The following is a 19,081-nucleotide window of genomic DNA, read 5'->3' on the forward strand; positions in this document are numbered from 1 at the left end:
GTTTTAACAATCAGCAAGACCTGTTACTAACCTTCCACACTGCGAATGCCTCTTTTGTTGGACCAGCTGTGATTGTCATTCAATCAGGATCAAAGTAAAAGATGACACGTAACCTTAACGTAAGCTAAACACATATACTTATATTATAAATTAAAATATGACTGACGAGCTCTTATAAAAGTTGCGGCAGCATCACTTCCTCTTTTAAACTCAAATCTCCCATTTTATGAATCCAAAAAATGTTTTATTCGTTATTTATACTGTAATTCAGGCAGATACCCAAAACTTCTTTTTTACATGGTGTTTAAGATGGATGCCTTCCCCATTTTCTATACTCTGAGTAAACAAATTTCTTGAGTTTATCATACATCTTTTCAGCAAATGTTTGGTTTGATGCTGGAAATTTCCTCGTGGATATTAGCATATTAGCCTGTAAAACCGGAAGAGTTTTTAGATGGTAATCATCCCTCAAATAATTTCTCTCCAAATAAGTTATATTTGGAGTCTCTCCAAGAATTGAAATTACGTTTAGATAATTCTTGCACAATTTCCATTTAGTCAGGGGGGGGGGAATAAACTTTACAAATTGATTGTAAGTTTCGAAGGGAGATAAGTGTTATGCGCAGAACGTCAAGGTGATCGCAATATTGAAGCTCTCCCAGCATCAATGTTCTCAGATGATCTTATAGGCCGGGAGACTCCAGTCCCTTGTCATGTAAATCTTGGTACAGATAGACCCAAATAACATTGAATATTTATGTTTTTTTATGTTCAATAGGATTTAAAAAGTCCGAGACAGGAGCCAGCAAGGCTCAACCATAGATAAAACGATAAGTAAACGATAAGTATGTTTTATCTATGGCTTTACTAAACAAGACCGCAAGAAAAGTTGGGCCAGCTATCACAGAACACCTACTCGAAAATAAGGCAACAACAGAAATATGCCTAATCTTTTTCCAAATCAGATTATGATGATGGTGTACGTATAAAACGGTAAGGTCTCCACTCTGGCATAAACGCGCGTTAAAAAAAAGGGAAGTTTTGCTGCCGCGCTCAAGTGCAAGCCCTGGCCCCAGCAATCATATATAAAACTAGAAAAACAACAGGGTTTTTACTACTATCGACTACTATTGGTAAACGCCATTTTAATCAGAAAATCTGAGAATAAATCTGGTTAACAAGATCAGTAATAATAATTGGTACTAGAATTTTAACAATATTTCTTTGTTAAAGAAAATACTCTACCAAAGCAAGCGAAAGCTCAATAGTTTGGCAAACACTCTTCTAGCAAGTCTTGCAAAAGAAATCTTCTCCTTGGTACAGTGATCAAAGAGGCAATAACGTACCAACGTTTTGAACTAAACTTATTTTATAAGGAGTGAAGACTATAAGATATGAAATAAGAAAATCCCGAAAGAGTTTATTATAATTCTCTTTACAAGACATTGCTGTTTCAATATTAACTTCAAGTTCTAAATGAGATATCCACCTGAATCCTACAATAATTATAATTTGGGTCGAAATAATATTTGATTCGATTAAACATATCATCAAGTTATAATATAGTTAAGCCAATTTTTATACTGGAAAAGGTCTTGCTTTTCAGACAATTTCCCATATAATAAATAAGTCTATACAATAAAAAGTTTTGTATACAGCAGGCCTAAGCTCTAGTACCGCAGGAGGACCATAGTTAGTTACAATGACCGCAATCCGTTCCCAACTAATTGCTCTTGTTTGTTTACAGACTCAAGTAATTGTATTCGTTAACTGTATCTACGGTACACTATCAACAATCTTTGTCCAACTCATTTGATTATTTATTAGGCTTATGATTAAAACATGTCATAGCCATTTCTAAATATACAGGGTGGTAAAAAAGTCCCTGGACAGTTAAATATTTTAAAAAATAATGCAGGTAGAGCTACAATACTTGGTACAACGTTACAGGGCATAAAAGTATATTTTAACACATATTCAGTGATCCAATAACTCTTCAGGGGGACGGCCCACAAGGAGTCGGAGGAAAATCTTAAATGGAAGCATAGGTCAATATGCACATCAAATTAAAGGTCTTTTTTAGTAGAATACAATGCCGCAAACCGCACTTCAAAAGATTGATCCTGCGCAAAATGACAGTTGTTCAAAGATTCATTTAATTTACATTGTTATTATACGCTTTCTCCTCAGGGGGCACAGCCCTAGGAATCGGAAGAAAATTGTTGACGTAAGCATAGGTCGATATGCACATCAAATTAAAGGTCTTTACTAGTAGATTACGATGCCGTAAATTCAAGCTCAAAAGAATGCCTGAGTAAAAAATGGCAGTCGTTCAAAGATTCAAAATGGCGGATTCAAGAAATCTTTGAACAACTGTCATTTTGCGCAGGATCAACCTTTTGAAGTTTGGTTTGCGGCATTGTATTCTAATAAAAAAGACCTTTAATTTGATGTGCATATTGACCTATGCTTCCATTTGAGATTTTCTTCCGACTCCTTGTGGGCCGTCCCCCTGAAGAGTTATTGGATCACTGAATATGTGTTAAAATAGAGTTGTATGCCCTGTAACGTTGTACCAAGTATTGTAGCTCTATCGGCATTATTTTTAAAAATATTTAACTGTCCAGGGACTTTTTTACCACCCTGTATATAACTTGCATACTAATTGCATCCTTTGAAAATCTATTGAATAATAAAATGCCAAGTAGAAAAAGCACTCTCCGTAGGAAATTCTATGTCTAAAAGTAAACAAAAGCATTTTTAGTTCACAGGATTTGCAAATCAACGCAGTAGGAGAACTCATATACAAACTTTTGTAATACAGGTTAATTTTAACGTTAGGCTTTATCGACAGCTAGAGAGAAATCAAAATAAGTTATTATAAAGCAAAGCCTGGAACTGTTGCTTAAAGTTGTGCTCACTAATAATAATGTTCATCCTATCGCATACACTTACACATGTTCTCGAGACTAAAAGGTTGTTTACTAACTATTCATAATCAAACTTTTTAAATTTATATTACTTAAACTAGTCTTTAAATTGAATCATGTAGCCTATATTGTTGGCTTTTACATGTCAATACCCATTTTAATGTTAACTTAAATGTTATTTTGAAGCTGTCATATTTATCGGTTGTGCTGTTTAAGGATGTGTAGAAAATGTTTAATTCGTCTTTGTAAAACGTTTGTAATGAATGAATGAAAGAGCTCATTATTGGAGGCTAATGTAGGACCACATAGTCCTTTCCTACAGTTAACCTCAATAAGATAGCAATACAATAGAATTTAAATTTTGTAAAAATTGTATTAAAAACTTAAATTGGTTTTTGTTAAATTTTGGGTAAATATAACCATTAAAACATATCTGAAGAAATAAAGCTCTATGAACGAATAAAAAGAACCATATTCTCAAAGGACATTATTGAGGTACAATATTTCCAGTAAGATGTTAGCTTTGAGTCTCTCCTTTAAGGGGTTCTTCTTATTCTATATATGTTTTTTTGTTTATTGTTTCCAATATATTTCTTAGTTCTTGAATATATTTGAGACAGTGTTGTAAATACTGGCGTATCTTCTAACCCATAAAGGTCATAGGTTCAACAAATCCCTGCATCATGCTACTAAGAAAATTGGCTACCATTCAAACGTTTATAATATGTTTTAAATATTATTTTTAAGATCTTATAAACAATAAAAATCATATGGACAACAATAAATCATACATTTGCTGATTTTTGTCAGTGTTGAGTTAACTATCTGAAAACACCTTACGTTATCGCTTAGAGGACAACATTACTACTGTAGCAACAACAACAGTTCTCAGTTACTGACTGCGAATGTCTTGGCTGCAAGCGACGTTTGTAAACTGGCTTTGTACACTAAACTTTGACAGTTAAATTAAGTCACCAAATGACTTTTCCTATGGCTATTGTCTATTTACAATCATAACACGTACACATTACTGCATTACTGAATTACTGCATTTTTTACTCTATTTCAATATGGTATACAGATAAATATACAGAACACCTATTAGAAAGCTTAACTGGAGGCTAAGCCCAATCGTATGCCTATCTTATGTTACAAAGACTTGGGAAACAGTCGGAATGTAAGTTTTATGTCGTCACTATGTAGTACATTGACATTTTATTAATAGTAACAACTGATGTTTCCCCTTTATACTGTATTTTGTAATTTTAGCGAATTACCCTATAGGGAAGAAGCTATTACCGTAGGTGGCATGGTAAGACCTAGGCCCGGGACCGATTTACTTTTTCATTTTGATGTCCCCAGAGGCCAAAAACACCATTCGTTCTTTTTTTTAGTTTTTATATATTTAAGTTTTTAAGTTTTAAGTATTTTTTAAGTTTTTATATATGTATATATATATATATATATTTATATTCTCGAGGAGATCTTGATAGAGTTTATGATGAATGAAACATGAAACATTTCAAATTTTCGTTTAATACAAACGTTTTCAAGCAAAGAGAAATTAATGAAAAATGTAAAGACGAACAAAACAAATAAATATGAACTTTTTACAAATAGTTGAATTTTGAGAACATGTGATTGAGTACAGATCAAAGAAAATAATAAAATCAGCTTTAAAGGAAATTGAAATTCAGCTGAGTTGAATCGTGCTTTTTTACTATCTTAAATTTAAACCGGAGGGGAACTTTGTTTTTAGTACCAACTGGTGAGGCAATTCAGAATTTCTTAAAACCAGTTGGTTGCATTTAGGGTTTTGATGTGGGTTTACTTTGTGAAGGGCTTTAAGGTATAGCAGCCTTCAAAATTTTGGTTGTGGTGAGTGGCATGATTATAGAGTATTTTTTTCCGATTTTGATGAAATTTGGTTAAAAGGTGTAAAGCGGGATAAACTTGAATGAGTTCGCGAACCAGCATGATCGGACCATGGAAACGCGGTTTTACAGGGGGTTTTATGGGGTAAAAATTGGGTTATCTCACTTTTGACCCCCAAAACACAAAATTTCCTAATTTCTCTTTAGACCTTTTTGAAAGAGCTAAAAAAAATAATTTAGTATATCAAAGTATTTTTGTTTGGTTATTGGTAACGGAGAAAATTAAAAAAAATTTAAATTAAAAATTCCCATGTTATTCTTAAAGAGAATATTGTAAAATGTTGTAGTTTGCTTGTTTATTGATATATTTTGATCAAACTTGGCAAATTAATTTATTTTACACTAAGCTTTTAATATTTGACTAAAAAAACTCACTTTATTAGTTTCCTTGTAGCAGCAAAACCTAGGTACTCGTTAAACCTTACGTTATTTAAATATATTTAATTAAAATCAATTCAGACAAATGGAAATTCGCTTAGCCGGCAGATTTGCTGCGGCGGGGCTATTTTAGTATACCGTGGATGGTTTGTTATTACCACATGTTACAAGTCTTTTGTTAACTTTTTCCTTGTTATTTTGTCCAACCAACATGCTTACTTAGTATCCCATAAGGCCAATGTTAAATATTTACATTTTAAAATGATTTGTGTAGTGAAATCAAAATTGTCTTGAGGAAGTGTCTGACGCTAATAAATTTTTTAGGTCCTGTAAGTCCTCAATTCCAAAATTTAGTCAAAATCCTTTCGCTGCATTTCGAGATATATTTTACAGTCAAACAGACATAGCTCGTATTAGAGTATAGGATAACGCTTTCATGCAGGCCTACTATTTAATGTTCCCATCTAATGAACTTGCCAACAAATTAAACAAACAGTTGTCCGTGTGAATAAATGTTTTTAAAGTCAAGCCCACAAGCTTGTGTATTGTTGATTTTCACTGCAAACACGGGTCAAACTTCATATTGCAACCATTAGAATTTTAAAAGCATTCCTTTAAGTGTAGGTAGGGGTCCCAGCCACAGGTCGTAAATTCAGGGGCTATATTTATGTAATCTTACCTAACCTAACCAAACTTCTATATGCGGATTAGGGCCAGAGGTGGCCGGTTCTTCGTTTCCCGCATACCTTTCGGGATGTTTGGAAGAATCTTGGGATAATCTTCTTCCGTTGAAATTCTTATACAGGGTGTTGAAAATGTCTGGAACCAACATTATATCTGGTGAGTGGTTAAAGAAAAACAACTGATATTTTGTGTACGGATATACTATGGTTTTACTTATCTTTTAGTGCCTTATGAAAATTTTTACCACTTATAGGGAACGTCCTGTGGAGGATGCAGTAAAAAGTTTTAATGGAAGCCTATGGTAAATGATACATCATTTTAAAGGCCATCTTTTTCTGAGTAAGGAGCCACAAGTTTCATCTCAAAAGGACCACCCTAGCAAAAATGGCGACTGTTTGAAATTTAAAAAAATCAAATAGGGAACAGAATTTTTAAATTTCAAACAGTCGCCATTTTTGCTAGGGTGGTCCTTTTGAGATGAAACTTGTGGCTCCTTACTCAGAAAAAAATGGCCTTTAAAATGATGTATCATTTACCATAGGCTTCCTTTAAAACTTTTTACTGCATCCTCCACAGGACGTTCCCTATAAGTGGTAAAAATTGTCATAAGGCACCAAAAGATAGGTAAAACCATAGTATATCCGTACACAAAATATCAGTTGTTTTTCTTTAACCACTCACCAGATATAATGTTGGTTCCAGACATTTTCAACACCCTGTATAGTATTGAAGCTTTAATTACAGTTTTCTTTAGTACCTTTCCTGTAAGTCTCGATCTATCAGACCATCCAGCTTTTTCTTTAATTTGAACACTTGATTCCTTTCTTGTAAGTTTCATATGTGCAGGCTGAAACATTTAGGGTTGGAACAATTTATAATCCAACTTTAATTTCCCATATGTTTTTAAAGCTCATAACACCCTTATCCTATGTTCTCCAGGTTAGATTTCAATTTTATATGTATGACATTCACATGGATCCATAATCAAACTTTTCACTATTTATTTATAAAATTTTAGTTCATTTTTATCTTAAAAGAACATTAAAATAGAAAACGCTTGATAAAAAGCGGAAAACAGAAGAATAAAATTGATTTTTTTTATAACATGATAAACAAATAAAACACTGATGCACCCTATTAATACGATAAAAACCTTTGGGATGACAATTGCAGATTAAGGTTTACCTGTCAAAAACCAGCCTTTAGATGGATTTTGTTGGGTTTGTGCCTCTTTGTACTATTTAGACAAAGAATTCACCTATATTTAGTGCGTTTTGTGTGATTACTGCTCAAATTAATATTAATTGATTATAATGGATTTACGTTCTTGAAAACTTATTTGTGTTAACCTTTGAAATGAGTGGAAAAGCTTTTTTTCTGTAAAGATTTTTAAAGAATTGTTAAAAGATGTTTTTAATAATTTGCTGGGCAAGGCGTGCTCAACAGGCACTATGGGGGATGAAACTGAAATAGTACGTTTATAAATGAATTAAAATTATATTGAATGGTAAATATGACCAAATTATAGTTTGATTAGTGTTTAATTAAAAATAAACCTAAAACTAAAACTAAATATGACAACGTATTAATTTTTCACTTTACATTTAACCATCCTTTAAGCTAGGCTTAGCAAAGAGTATGCTGACTTAAACTTTATACGTAATAAATTCTAAATAACTTTGCTCTTAACGTGAAAGTACAGCAGTAAAAGTCAAGTAACGACTGTCTGGGAATCAAGGCGGAAAGCTGAGCGATTTGAGAAAAACACAATTAATGTTAAGGAGGCATTTCCCCCTTCTATACTTTTTTGATATGCAATAGTTATGCCTATCCATACTTATTTACCTACGATGCTTTTCAAATATTAATGTGGTAGCATGTGAGTGACTAAAACAGTCAAACAATTCTGAATCCATACTTATTTCTGTTATGTGACAAAGCGACATAATTATACAATTTTGTTAATTCTTATTTATTTGAACATTTCGCCTTTCTTTGTTTGAATTTGGTTATTTTCAACATAACCATTGGTTCCTTGGCTGTAGTAAGTAATCTTCTTTTAAAATATATAACACAATATTAAAATATTTTTCACAGGTTATTTTTTTTTACCGAAATTCGCACTGTCTCATAATTTATTGATCATCGTTCTCAACGAATCTTTTAAAAACAAAAAATACATATAACTTGGATGACTGAAGGAGTCAAAATTCTAGATACGGACAAATAGGGGGCAACTCCAAATTTTCAAGTGTAATGACCTATGTTGGGACCCTTCATTTTAAAGGTCTTAAAAAAAACGTTTAGTGTGATTGAAAATTGTTATGGTGAACCTATACATAATAGGAGCAGTCGGCGGGAAAATCGGTCAGCCCCAAAATGCCCTGACTGTGTGGCTGCAGTCAGCCAGTGTGTGCGCTAATATTTACCTCTATGCCTTTGACTCCCGACTACGACAAAATAGTCGGCCGAAGGCCTTTGTCTCTACAGTTATCTGAAATCTTATTGTCATTATTAAGAATAAAACTGCAAGTTCAGACTAAAGGTCTTTGTTTTATTTTGGTTTATTGTCGACGTAATTTATCTAGGTAAACAATGTTTGCAACAACAATGTTTACAACAATGCATTGTGTTAAAATGTAAAACTTAATGTAAATCTGCTGATATTCATTGGTTTTATTTCATTTTTTAAGTTTCAATGTTTGTTACTAGTTTGAGATTCTAAATTAATAATAAATCACATAAGGAATACATTTATGTTTATGTATAAATCTACATGTCTACAGATGATAAATTCGAAATGATTTATTTCATTAGAATGTTTAACTTGATGCTAAAACGGTTAAATTGAAACCAATAGGTATTCCTTTTACGAGTGTGTAAAAGGATGTGCAACTGGACACTGGTTGGGTCCTCAGAGTCCGGGAGGTGAAGCTTTGTACTTCACACAACTTGATTATGTGACACGTTTGTGTGTATACTTGGTGCTGTGTGGTGAAGTGACAGCCTTTGTGGGTTATAATATAAGCTGTCTTACACACCGCTGTGGTTTAACGGGAGAGTTTGTCCAATAAGCAGATATTATCATATAGATGACAACGATGAATTAGAATCCATCACAAAGTCAACACACACCACAACAGTTGTGGTCTTCATAATCAAGAAAGGTTTAAAGGAAATAACTCAAATCAAATCAAAATAAACTTGATTTCAAACAAAAGATTAACAGTAAAAAACACGAACATTCATTAGCTTAAAATAATCTTACTAATAATGGAAATAAGTAAAAATATACTTATAAACTAGAAATAAAAGACAAATAATTTTAGGACAACAGAATTAATGTCCAATTTAAAACCCTTGGGAAATTTACACACATGTGTCTACATGGGCTGGAAGCCTGTGCGAGTTTTTAGTAAAAAAACGAAATTTGCCTATGTAGTAAACAGTTTAGTGCATAGATTTGTTTAATTTGTAGTACGTTTTTAAATTACGGACTTTATTTCTACCCTGTATATGACTTGAATATTATTTTGGCTTAGTTCCAAGAAAGGAGCGTCACGACTCAAGGCACATCACTATGATCTATAAGTCTGAAACACACAATCTCTACATTAGACTTGACAAAATTAATTAATAGGTGTGACTTCGTTAATAACGTAATGTAGATGTTGTGGTGTCTACACTTTAATAACGGAGATGCTTTTTGTCATTAGTTTCAAGGAATGTCACGACAAAAGTCATGCTAATATGATTTATTAGTATAAGCCACACCATTTTTACATTAAAATGGTTTTATTTTGATCCAAATCTATAAGCAATCTACTTTATGTATTAGTTTCTAGATCTTAATTGCAGAGATGAAAAACTCTGTCATCTATTATAAATACCGTCATAATAAAATAGCCTTTAATATGTTATACTGATTTTAGCTACACAACCAATTAGTTAGTAAGTTTTTATTTTATTTTATACCGTTTTTAACCGACCCACTACCAACAAAAGGAGGAGGTTCTCAATTTGTTTGTGCTGATGTTTTTTTTTTTTATGTATGTTCACCAATTTCTCTATGATTCTTTTACCGATCAGTGTGGTTCCACCACCAAAAACCAGGAGAGTTTCTATTAGGTACCTTATATATTATGTTTAAGTATAATATTTGTTTCGGTGAAAAATTCTGAAAACCTTAAATATTCAACATTTATTTTGTTTACATTTGTGCAGAGAAGGCAATAAATAATAATAACATTCCTACAGCTGTTAGTTGAAACCATTTAAATGAAGCTACAGACAATTCTTCATGAAACAGTTGCTTCATATTAATCAATAAACTATTTCTTGCCATGGAGCTTAAATGAATTACATTGAGAAAAATGCATTTTGTTTTGGTTACTATAAAAATATTTTAACGTTTGACCTGATTTGTGTATACAGTAATTCTGTTTTTAGTATTGAATATTCTGACTTACAAATACATACATGATCAGTGAATAGCTGTATGATATTGGCAAATAAAGGTGTATTGTGAAAACCAAAGCATTCGTAAAACAGGTCTAAATATAAATTAAATGTAATTATTCCTTACACGACCTAAGAAGTGTGACAGTGCATAATCGTCAATTGTCTTAAAAGTGTTAAATATTTTAATTACTAAACATGCATTTGCAGATGTGGAATGTTTATCGATATTCTCTACCCAGTTACTATATCATATCAATACTATTATGCCTGCTTGGGAAAGTCCTAGAGGAAGATGATTTGCAATTTCGGCTAGGCTATATCTTGATCAAACAAAACCACCTACATGCTTGCACCACTTTTAGCTGAACCAATATTTCATATTTCTTTTGCAGATGTGGAATGTTTATTAATATTCTCTAACCAGTTACTATAACATATCAATACTATTATGCCTGCTTCGGAAAGTCCTAGAGGAAGATGATTTGCAATTTCGACTAGGCTATATCTTGAGCAAACAAAACCCCCTACATGACTTACACCACTTTTAGCTGAACCAATCTTTCATATAATATTTTCCATAGGTACTATACGTGTTAACGACCAGTTTTCCACTTTTGAGAGATTTTTTAGTGCTGGTAGCTGAGGAATAAATTTCATATTGTTCCAAAAGGCTTGAGACGTTACTGTATTTCTTTTTATAATGTAGAAGTACACCAGTTGCAGGAAACGATGATGTCTGACATTTCAATGTATCTAGAAAAGACAATTAGTTTTTCATTAGGCCTAATGTAATGGACAACTCTTTCTTTCTTGAGGAATATCTAATAATGTTTATTTTCATACCCATTGATTATATAACCTGAACAGGTGACTCAAGCAGTTTTAAAATAATTATTGTTCTGTGGAACTTTTGATTGTGTCAAACAGTTTTGCTTATCAAAAATCCTTAAGTAATTAATATATAAAAAAATCATACAGTCACTAAAAATAATGAAATAATTTATTTTTGTAAAAAAATACAACCGACTTCAAAGGCTCTAAACAGAATGAAATAATTGCAATAAAGTAAACTTTTGTATTAGGCATGCTCACGTATTTCAAGTCGGCGCGGCTCAAACTGCAAATATGATTGAAATTAAATATTGTGTGTGTATTTTGAAAATCAATAAATTGTAGCTGGATAACATAAATATATAAAAAACATACTGAACTGTTTTGTTTATATATTAAAGGAAATATTTTCTTGTATTTTATGTTTACTTCAGAATAAATGCATTATGAAAATGACACACACAAATCTTCTATATGAATAGGAAAATAATTTAGTTTGATATTATGATAGGGAAAAGAAGCTAGTTTAGTATTAAAACGTTACTTTTCCAAGTTAGAAACATTTAAATGTGTTATAATCTTTTTAAAGATACTCGTTAATACCACTATAATGCCGATCTCTGATTACGGTAATAAAATAACACTTAACGCATAACTATGAAAAAGAATCTCTCAATTTTGTATAAAAATCATCATAGAGCCGCGCCAACTTAAAATACGTGAGCTTGCCTAATACAAGAGTTTACTTTATTGAAATTATTTCATTCTTTTTAGAGCGTTTGAAGTCGGTTGTATTTTTTTACAAAAATAAATTATTATTAGATTAATACCAGCTGTTTCTTTGTCCCGGACCACCTACTAAACAATAGTCCAAACATCTGTTTATGCTACGAAAACAAATTAAAAATAATATTTTTTACTGTTTTACTTAGCAAATACTTCTCATTAGGTAAACTTGAGGGACCTGGCTTTCTTGGGGTGACGATAAATCGAGTATAGACACAATAAAGACACAGTTAAGTTAATTTTACGGTATCAAAACATCCGGATTAAACTATATTATTATATTTTAAATTTCACCTCACTTGCTAGATTTAAGAAACGATTAACACAGTTGACCTCATATGAATGCATGCACCATCTGTTGTAGATGACTTGTTACAATGACTATAAATAATGACTATATATTACACTTGCATTGTTAGTAGATGTAAATGTTGAAGGGTGGATGACGTAACATGCTTAATAGATACACCTCCATAAATGTAGCTGTCTCGTAGGCTGGCACAATACATCATCATGTTACTTATGGTTGCAGAAATCATGACGTAGACTCGCCCTCTTAGTTCTGACGTAGACCACTTCAATATCATATTTAGTTTATTTAGGTAAGTAGTTTTACAATTGGTAGGACCATTGGTATAGTTTTCAGCAGGTAAACTACAGTGTAAATGTAAATCATTGTGAATATTATGACTTTGTGTTATTTACAACTAGTTGCTGTACCCGTGCTTGCATTTTTTAAACCTATTGAACATCATAGATTCTAACTTAATTCTTAGATTTTAAAAATATGAATATCCATTAGGTAAATGTGGGAAACTTTAGAGCAACTGGGGCGGAACTCAAATGATTTTTGAGTTATGAATATGTCTACATGTTAATGGGGCATATACGCTATTATTGTGCCAGATTCAGCAGTAGTTATTGCTTGATTGAGCCCCAAACAGAAAAGCAAATAAAATACAAACAAACTTTTAGCTTTATAACAATATTCACATTTGTAATATTAGTAAGGTTAGTATGATTTACTTTAAGTTTAAATAGATGCTTTTGTGAGGGTACTAGTACTACTAGCATACTAGCACGGTGAAGAAAATTTATTTTAATTTTAAAATATTGCAATTAATACAAAAATCTATTGTAGTTTATATTCTAGAATGCTACCTATTGACTATGTTTGTAGCCCTCCTAGCGTGGTTATAGAGTAGTATAGTATTAAGGCTAATCTTAATATGGCCGTTAACTTGGGAGTTTACTGCCCTTACTCACAGTTTGCTGTGAGCTTATTGTTAATACAATCTTTGTCAACGAGTTTTCTCTTGCTAATTTGACCACATTTGATCATCATTGCTTATAGTAATGCATATCATATATTGTATATTATATGGACTTATGATTTAGGTTAGGAGAGTAGTGAGGAAATAGGTAGTTATTTGTGTAACTAGTGGGAGAAGTGGCACTTTAGTATTTCAAACACTGTACAAAACGTTTTTAGGTTAGGCTAAATCAAAACATTGAACGAAAAGGGAAACGCAGCACCAGATGATCGTAGTCGTGATATCTTTAAGGCTTGCCAACTTATTTTCAAGCATACACGTATGACGTGCCTAATAAAAAGCACGCTTTTTTGTGTTGTTTAGTTGGAATACTGGTGTGTGGCAAAAAAAAAAACCTGTGCTGCAAAAGCAAAAAGTGTGCGGCAAAAGTTAGTAGATGCAGCAATTAGCAACTTCCTGTTCTATAATCTGTGCAAGGAAGGCCACTGTGTCAGGTGACTGTAGGAAAAGTAAACCGTAGGTATCTATTCAGTTTATTAAAACCATAGGTCGTAAAAAGTCCTCGGCTGTTTGAAAAAACATATATACATGTATAAAATTTAAATTTTTTATATTGGTTTTCTAAATACCATCACTTTAGGTAAAGATCAAAACATCTAATAGCTACACTTTAAAACCAAATTTACACTCATACCTTTCTCCAGATATAGATAGTTAAATATTGAGCTATGTAAGTACTGTATTCCTTTAAGCAATTGGTTCTGATAGACATACGAGTGCAAATCACAGGCACACGGCTATCGCAATATAGGAGTATCGTACCTTGTTGTGGCCTCTAAATTCTCCAAGTATATTATGGATGGTATTACCAATGTATTACATATCTGAACTGCCTTTATTACACATTACGTACATTATTACATTATTTCACTTACGTTTTAAATATGTGTAGCCATAGATACAAGGTTTTAGGAATGCAATAATAGCCCAAAATTGTTGTATAATAGATTTAATTTAATATTTTGTACTGTATGTTTTAATTTTTTTTATTTAGCCTATACAAAAGACTATTTCATAAATTATAAACATGACGCTTTTTTATTTTCAACAACATCAAATGTGTTTAATCCACCCATTGTGTTTGTAAACTTTTAAATGCACTTTGATCATTGAATTACCTGGAAAACGTTATAAGCTGAACGAAAAGTATGAGGATGATTGTGATTAGTAATGTTATTTATTTTATCCTGGGGTTTAAACCATTGTTGCCTTGGCTGGAGTAAGGAATGTCCTTTTATAAGATATGGCGCAATATATTAAAATTTCTCACCTGTTATTTATTTTACTTCTTTTGTACATAAAATGTAAGCTAGGATAAACTTTCCAGAACTACTAGTAATTTAAAGGTTCCAAAAGTAACAGTATTTTTAGGATAACGATTTTTCCCATAAATTTTTTTTTTTTATAATCATACGGACATAATAAAATACAGGGAACTGCATGGAATTTTTTTAAGCTAGCTACCGTATTGGGAAATGAGTTCCATTTACATGGATGTGGTTTTCATATTTAAATCTTCATAACTAAAGTGCTAGGACTTTTGTAACAGTTGTAAAGTTAAGTTGTACGCCATATTTATGGTACTAATCGTACATTTGCATTGGTGCTCTATCAGTATACCATAGTACATGTAGCCAGTGTACAATCTCGCTCAGAAAGTCACACTCCGGGCTAGAGCAGTCAGTATTCAATTATTAACGGACAATGTGGTGAATAGTTCATATCTGACTCGGTAGGTTGTATCAAATACCAATGTAGCGTATAAATATAAATAATAACATATTCTTACACTATATTTCAATCAGAGTTTATGTTTTCTTTATTTTCCTCCAAAATTTGAAAAGATTTACAAATTTTTTCAACATCCTAACAAGTATGGGATTGAAAGCTATTTTTTTAATGAAAGTATTGAAAACCACACCTGTGTTAAAAACTCTAGATAAAGCCTTTTTTACCTAATAATTTGCCCTTAAAATCACAGTTTGATTACAAATTTAAAGTATGAGAAAGGGCTCAAGAAGGATATGTTTTCAGATAAAATAAAAACATTTAGTGGTAATATTGTTTTAAAGAATTGTTATTTAATCAGCTCTTATTTAAACTGTCTCTTATGATAAAATCAATCTTAACGATAGTGTTACATTTTAAAATTGTTTTATCTGAACATTTTATGGAGTTAGTTACTCTTCAGGAGTAATATTTCTAAGAAAGTATTAAGCCTTTATTCAATCTAATTAATTAATTATTAGTTAAACAAGACAATCAACAGATAAGAAAGGTGAACAATTAGTATAAATAATATAACTCACGAGTCTACTAAATAATGTGTATTATAACAACAAAACCCTCGTAAATTATTTAGCACAGCTTAATTATTTCAATATATATAACATTACAGCATATATTTTTTCTCGTGTGTTTCTGACGTTTCAAAGGGCTGCTAAGCGGTAAACACAAACAAAGCGGCCTGGGTAACTGTTGCTGTGGTAGCTACATTTACACGTACAACAACCAACAAGACTCCCCGTGTACAAAGCGTATGTCCTCGGTTCTTGTTAGATACGTTACCTTGGCCATGTTTACACCGTTTTTATTACGATGTTAGCTAGGGAAAATCACAGCACCAACCGATGTTTTCTAAATATATAAAAGGCAAAGCCCTCACTGACTGACTGACTCACTCACTCACTCATCACTGATTCTCCCATTTCCCTAGGAGGCTGAAATTCGGTACACCGATTCTTTGGACATTAAATAGGAAAACTAAGTAGTTTTTATTCTGATCGGGCTTTCGCGCTCCGCCCCAGTGGCTCTGGAGTTTCCCATGTTAACCTTATGATGTTTCATATTTAAAAGGAATTTCTTAACAGCTGTTTCAATTAAACAAGTTGGTTCTGTTCTATGATGTTCAATAGCATTAAAGTTACAAGGATTACCAACAGGGTGCAGCACTATTATTTTTTTATATTTATAACTACAGCCAATTTGCAACCAAAAGGTGAGTGAGCGTAGCGAACGAACTTCAAACAGGACGTGATTGAGCCATGCGAATACTTATGAAGTTAAACGGGGCAAAGCCCGCGGGTACAGCTAGTATTCTATAAAAAAGAGTTAATTTCGCTCTGAACTTGAAACATACCAACAAACTATTGAACGGATAATGTGAAATACTGTCTTGACAATAATAGCTTCAAACAAGTGTGTTAATAAATACATTAAATAATGTTCATCTAGTTGGCAGATCATTCCCACGTGTATACGTGTTTTATATGTCCTGTTTTATATATACATGTCGTCCAAGTATATTCAAAAACATAAACACCTGGACGAAATGTAGAAAGTTAGGACAGATCTAAAACGTCATTATGTGGGGCTATAAAAATCCTGACGCCCAATGCATATTCTCTGGGGGGGGGGGCGAGCTGGAGCTTAGGTGACCGAGGTCCCGGGTTCAAATCACGAAAATCATCAATGGATTGTATCTATGTGATCATACCAAAACCTTCTAGGAGTAGCCTTAAGTAATATGTGAAACAGTAACGGGCTGGAACTAGCGTCCTAGGATGTCAAGGGAAATAAAAAAAAACTTCTCTACAGTATATATAGGATGTGAAGTGGAGAAGGTTGCTGCAGTCACTAGAAAGTGACAAAAGTAACCCTTTAGACGATAGGAAATAAAAGTCAAACCATGTGTGTATTTCGAATCCCATAGATTTTAGAACTTTAAACGATCAAAAAGACTAATTTAATTTCTACGAAAAATTAAATACACTCTACTTCAAATACACGGATGTATCTGATTTTTCTGTATGATTGAACAATGTGGATATTAAGCTTACAGTTTATTTGTTTTTGAATGAATAAATGAATAAACGAATGAACGAATGAAAATATTTATTTATTTGAGGCGAACAATTAGGACCACATGGTCCTATCTTAAAGTTAACCTCGTAATCTAAATATAAATGAAAAAACGAGTTTCTTAACAAACGTGTTTTAAATTCCAAACAAAATTATACTGTAACTATAAACTAAAGTAATATAATCAGAATTCCTAAACCTGAGTTTATGTTTTTAGAAAAATAAAAACATATATCTATTAGTTTAAAATTGGTGCAATATACAAATAAAAACATCTATTGGTTTGTCTGTGATTTGACTCTTGTTTGGCTCTTCTCTTGGGAACATATTACCGCCCTCCAGGTATCTGGCAGATTTTTAAAACATGCTCTTGCACCTCATGCCTGGCTACGGTCGTATTTTGATTATGGATGACTTCAACTGTGACGTATTGAAACCTGAACGCTACGACTGCATGGGTTTTTCCATGTGTTTTGAAAAGTACACATATATTAATTTCAGGAATGTATATATTATAAATTTATATTACTTTTAAGGCACTTAATAATTTGCAACTATTCCAATTAAAGGTTTATTCAAATACACTATGCAGAAATAACATTAAACTACAAATATCTAAATAGTATTATTTCTATAAGCGCTAATTCAAAACTACTAGAAAGATACTCGGTCATTCAAAGATTTTTGAAAGGTTGCTCTTTAAATCTCATCTAAGTCATAGAGTATACTAGCACAACGTTTATGACCAATAAACAAAATAATAAACTGCTCGTAACGCCAACATAATGGCAGTAAACTTAGTTAACGGTTCTCTTGCAATTTTCTCTTAGTTAAACACATTCTATTTCTAAAGGCAAAGCCCTCACTGACTGACTGACTCACTCACTCACTCACTCATCACTAATTCTCTTACTTCCCATTTACCTAGGAGGCTGAAATTTGGTACACTGATTCTTTAGGCATTAAATAGGAAAACTAAGCTGTTTTTATTCTGATCGGACTCTCGGGCTCCGCCCCAGTGGCTCTGGAGTTTCCCATGTTAACCTTATGAGTACTCATATTTAAATGTAATTGTATCTCACTTTTTGCTAGTTTTGACCTCCTAACAAAAATCTGGTAAAGTTTGACTTATATAGGAAGCTGGACATTTGTCTGGTATTAGGGCCTTCTATTAGAATATTTTAATTATTATTCTTATTATTTGAATGCATTACTTAATGCTTTTATTTCCACGAATGAACTTAATTTAACTTTACTAGGCTTTGATCCATTTTCATCTATGTATTTCTAAATACTAAACAGCACCTTTGCAAAGTGTTATCATAAATGTTTTCCGGAAAAATATTTATTTATTTTAATTTACCAATTATGCTTGTTAGACGAAAAAGTATCGAGTATCTTAGGCGGACATATTTTTATTATATTTTAGAGTTTGTACATATCTTTTTGTATGCATTCTTGTTTTTTTTTGTGGTTAACGATATTTTTTTGCATTATTTATATTATTACCAATATACTTTTGTAAATAGTTAAAAAATTATACGAAACTGTTCTTCGTACGAGGTTGGCTAATAAGTATAAAATGCTTATTGCAGTTATAATAAAGCTTTGCTTTTGTAATGGGGAAGGACACAATTTGATAAAATTAAATTTGTTTCTTTAAATAACATAACTGTAAACAACCCTACATTGACAGTTCTCATTGAGTGTCACAGCTTTTAGTTGCTGCTTAGTTCATATAAGCCGTTGTCATAAATGAAAAAAATAATAGTGCTGCACCCTGTTGTTAAACCTTTTAACTTTTTAATGCGATTGCATATCATAGAACCAACTTAAATAGTTGAAACAACTGACAAAAGTTTTTAATTCCTTTTTTCTTTTA

This window comes from Macrosteles quadrilineatus, unplaced genomic scaffold (genome assembly GCF_028750875.1).
Source record: "Macrosteles quadrilineatus isolate MER2022 unplaced genomic scaffold, UCM_ALF_1.0 Scaffold_2__2_contigs__length_208266976, whole genome shotgun sequence".
NCBI classification, from domain to species: domain Eukaryota; kingdom Metazoa; phylum Arthropoda; class Insecta; order Hemiptera; family Cicadellidae; genus Macrosteles; species Macrosteles quadrilineatus.